The sequence below is a fragment of the Beta vulgaris genome, chromosome 6 (genome assembly GCF_026745355.1).
Source record: "Beta vulgaris subsp. vulgaris cultivar EL10 chromosome 6, EL10.2, whole genome shotgun sequence".
Lineage (NCBI taxonomy): Eukaryota > Viridiplantae > Streptophyta > Magnoliopsida > Caryophyllales > Amaranthaceae > Beta > Beta vulgaris.
This window is the reverse complement of record NC_079207.1, coordinates 50,386,668-50,391,400: the sequence shown is the minus strand read 5'-3', so window position 1 is coordinate 50,391,400 and position 4,733 is coordinate 50,386,668. Positions and strand designations below refer to the sequence as shown.

At 38.6% G+C, this 4,733-nt stretch overlaps 1 long non-coding RNA gene across 1 annotated transcript; it reads left to right on the top strand.

Moving 5' to 3' along the window:
- Positions 1–3,088: 3,088 nt before the first annotated feature.
- On the top strand, positions 3,089–4,733 carry LOC125499014 (uncharacterized). Its single transcript, XR_007275675.2, has 2 exons — positions 3,089–4,090; positions 4,569–4,733. It is a non-coding gene; the product is annotated as an uncharacterized LOC125499014 (long non-coding RNA).

Genomic DNA, 4,733 nt, shown 5'->3' with positions numbered 1-4,733 from the left:
TATTAATTAAACCATTTTTTCATTCAATCTGATTTTTTTTATACTGCATAAGTGGTGGTTGAAGTTAAGAAAGTAATAAATTTTCATAACACATGTTTAAGTAAGATCGTGGAGATCATGGGTGTTAAAAGGAACGTGTTTCTCTAGTTGAGGGACATCATGGGAAAATATTTTTACCACTAATACATGTAATCCCACGTTCTAAGTAATCCCTACTATAAATACTTCTGTCTAATTATGTAATAGCCCTGTTTTTAAGAATGTTTATTTAAATGCGAATTATATTCATTAAGTTAATTATGTTTCGGAAATTCTTATTTGAGTTGGAGTTGAATTATATTGTCGCCTTTGTAATATACTTATATGTTTAATTTTATAAGGTTATTATTATTAATATTATTTTATATTTTGAATTTTGTGCAACTAGTTGAGTCGTATTTTGCCTAAAATAGAAACCCAAACCCAAATTACCTTTGTCGGTTAGTTTTCAAAGTAACAAAACAAAGCTCTTTTCCTATTTGTTTTGTCGGTCATGAGGATAAAACCAAAACCCCAATTTCATTTTCTCTCTTTCCCGTGTCTTCAAGTCTCAAAACCCCAAACCCCAAGTCTCTCACTTTCTCTCGCGGATCCTCCCCGATACCCCACCGACGACCGACCGCCAAACTTGTGCCGTTGTCGTCGCGCTGCTGCTGTCCTACCTCGCCGGTTCACTTAGCCCTCATCGGATTTCCTCTCCACTGCGTCGTTGTCTCTGCCGTTTCAACTCGTTGCAGCTTTGTGTAGTGCTCGTGTTCTTCCTCTCTGGTCTCTGTTTGCCGTCGCCGTTGTTGTGGTTATTGTTGTTGTTTATTTGGTGGTGTTGTTCGTGGCCAGTGGTGTTGCGCACCGCTGCTGCCGTGCCTTGCAGCCTCGCCGGAGCTTCGCTGATGTGCACTGGAGCTTCGAAATTCCCCCTCTATGTTCTTGGCGTCGCTGCTCTTGTGAGCAGAGGTATATCAACCTCTTTCTTTTCCACTTGAAACTCTGATTTCCAGTCTTATTTAGCCTAAGTTGTTGTTTATTGTTGTTGTGTTGATGCGTGGTGTCGGTGTTGTGTAGTTGTTGTTGCTGTTGCCGCTTGTTTCCTCCTTCTTCTCTGTTTCTTGTTGTGTGCTGTCGTTATTGTTGGTATATTAAATTCTTGGAGTAGTAGTTATTGGTTTCTGTTCAGGTTTGGTGGTGGAGGTGTAGGTGGTGCTGTTATTATAATTGTTATTGGTGGTGATGCGTTGTTGTATTGGTGTTGTTGTGCCATTTTGGGTGGTTGTTGTCTGTTGTAGTGGTTGTTAGTGCGTTGTTGCTAGTTATAATTATGGATTAAGGATTATGCAAATGGGATGTTAAAGGTCGATAATTTCCGAATTGGGAATTAGTTGTGATTATGATTTCTATTTTAGATTAGTTTAAGTTTGGTTATTGAATATCGTTATAATTGTGAGGTGATTCTCGGAGGATGATCATGGAGTGGAGTATTATTCGGAGATTAAGGAATTGGATTGCGATTCAGGTAACTTTTATGTTCAGTAAAATCATTTACTAATGCCCATGTGTGTGGAGTGTTTTATTTTCAAATATAAGTTCGTACTATGGCCATAGATATGAATGTGATGATGAGTGTCATTGATTGATTATGAATACGCAACTGTTTTGCTGGCTTAGTTTATGAACTGAAAATAGAAAGTGGGCAAGGTATGGGTGGAGGATGGTTACTTTTTGACCTGATACGGTCGGCTACGCTCCATGGACTGTGAACCTTGGGGGTAGTATTGCTGGGCTCCATAACGAACCTTGGAGGCAGCGTTTGTCCTTTGTCCAATGCCTGTCCTTGCCACTGCTTTGTTTAAGAGAGTGGGCTATGCCAGCGTTGTAACGAGATGAAAATGATTTGAGAAATAAAATGTTTATAACGGGCTGAAGTAAAGGTTACGAGTTTTCCACTCATTTTGGAATTTTGTTTGTTTTGTATTTCTCCCCTTAATTTGCAGGTTTGATATACAAAGCTCGGAATTCGAAGTGGATCAAGATTAAAGTGTCATAGTGGCGTAAGGATTAAGCTTGTATTTTAGATAGTCGGATTGAGAATAGTTATTTAGATTGCGTTGTACATAATATTTGGGAATTTTAGTCAAGTATTGGTGTATTTGAGGATATTATTCCGCTGCGATTTTATTAATTAAGAGTTAGTTGTTGTTTATGGATCTTAAGTGTGTTTCGCTAGCAGCTGGGAAGAGCGGGCTGTTACAAGATGGTATCAGAGCAACCTTGCAACCGTATGCCTAGTTGGCTACCTAGCGAGGGTAAAAGGTCTTTGGGATAGTTCGAAATTAATTTGGGATTATTAGTGGTTAAGAATTCATGATCGGAAATTAGGAATGTTGAAGCTTGAGTGTATAAGTGTTGCGCTTTTGCGTGTGCTATATGATTTCGTTTATGTAAACGTATAGTGTCTTGTGTTGTTAATGCTGTTATGTGTTATGAGAAAAAATTATATGATTTGATTACGTAAACAAATTTCAAACGAAATTTCTATGAATAAGAAGTCTGGAATCCTATACTGAAATTTTGCCCCTTTTGTTTTCTTTGCTCCTCGATTCTGATATTGAGTTGAAGTGGAGATACAGAAGTTGATGGTAGAATTGAGGTTTGATACCTGATATCTTATGAGTTTGAGATTTTGGTTTTATTTAAATCATTATTTTCAAGTTTCGAGGACGAAACTTTAAATAAGGGTGGTAGTATGTAATAGCCCTGTTTTTAAGAATGTTTATTTAAATGCGAATTATATTCATTAAGTTAATTATGTTTCGGAAATTCTTATTTGAGTTGGAGTTGAATTATATTGTCGTCTTTGTAATATACTTATATGTTTAATTTTATAAGGTTATTATTATTAATATTATTTTATATTTTGAATTTTGTGCAACTAGTTGAGTCGTATTTTGCCTAAAATAGAAACCCAAACCCAAATTACCTTTGTCGGTTAGTTTTCAAAGTAACTAAACAAAGCTCTTTTCCTATTTGTTTTGTCGGTCATGAGGATAAACCAAAACCCCAATTTCATTTTCTCTCTTTCCCGTGTCTTCAAGTCTCAAAACCCCAAACCCCAAGTCTCTCGCTTTCTCTAGCGGATCCTCCCCGATACCCCACCGACGACCGACCGCCAAACTTGTGCCGTTGTCGTCGCGCTGCTGCTGTCCTACCTCGCCGGTTCACTTAGCCCTCGTCGGATTTCCTCTCCACTACGTCGTTGTCTCTGCCGTTTCAACTCGTTGCAGCTTTGTGTAGTGCTCGTGTTCTTCCTCTCTGGCCTCTGTTTGCCGTCGCCGTTGTTGTGGTTATTGTTGTTGTTTATTTGGTGGTGTTGTTCGTGGCCAATGGTGTTGCGCACCGCTGCTGCCGTGCCTTGCAGCCTCGCCGGAGCTTCGCTGATGTGCACTGGAGCTTCGAAATTCCCCCTCTATGTTCTTGGCGTCGCTGCTCTTGTGAGCAGAGGTATATCAACCTCTTTCTTTTCCTCTTGAAACTCTGATTTCCAGTCTTATTTAGCCTAAGTTGTTGTTTATTGTTGTTGTGTTGATGCGTGGTGTCGGTGTTGTGTAGTTGTTGTTGCTGTTGCCGCTTGTTTCCTCCCTCTTCTCTGTTTCTTGTTGTGTGCTGTCGTTATTGTTGGTATATTAAATTCTTGGAGTAGTAGTTATTGGTTTCTGTTCAGGTTTGGTGGTGGAGGTGTAGGTGGTGCTGTTATTATAATTGTTATTGGTGGTGATGCGTTGTTGTATTGGTGTTGTTGTGCCATTTTGGGTGGTTGTTGTCTATTGTAGTGGTTGTTAGTGCGTTGTTGCTAGTTATAATTATGGATTAAGGATTATGCAAATGGGATGTTAAAGGTCGATAATTTCCGAATTGGGAATTAGTTGTGATTATGATTTCTATTTTAGATTAGTTTAAGTTTGGTTATTGAATATCGTTATAATTATGAGGTGATTCTTGGAGGATGATCATGGAGTGGAGTATTATTCGGAGATTAAGGAATTGGATTGCGATTCAGGTAACTTTTATGTTCAGTAAAATCATTTACTAATGCCCATGTGTGTGGAGTGTTTTATTTTCATATATAAGTTCGTACTATGGCCATTGATATGAATGTGATGATGAGTGTCATTGATTGATTATGAATACGCAACTGTTTTGCTGGCTTAGTTTATGAACTGGAAATAGAAAGTGGGCAAGGTATGGGTGGAGGATGGTTACTTTTTGACCTGATACGGTCGGCTACGCTCCATGGATTGTGAACCTTGGGGGTAGTATTGCTGGGCTCCATAACGAACCTTGGAGGCAGCGTTTGTCCTTTGTCCAATGCCTGTCCTTGCCACTGCTTTGTTTAAGAGAGTGAGCTATGCCAGCGTTGTAACGAGATGAAAATGATTTGAGAAATAAAATGTTTATAACGGGCTGAAATAAAGGTTACGAGTTTTCCACTCATTTTGGAATTTTGTTTGTTTTGTATTTCTCCCCTTAATTTGCAGGTTTGATATACAGAGCTCAGAATTCGAAGTGGATCAAGATTAAGGTGTCATAGTGGCTTAAGGATTAAGCTTGTATTTTAGATAGTCGGTTTGAGAATAGTTATTTAGATTGCGTTGTACATAATATTTGGGAATTTTAGTCAAGTATTGGTGTATTTGAGGATA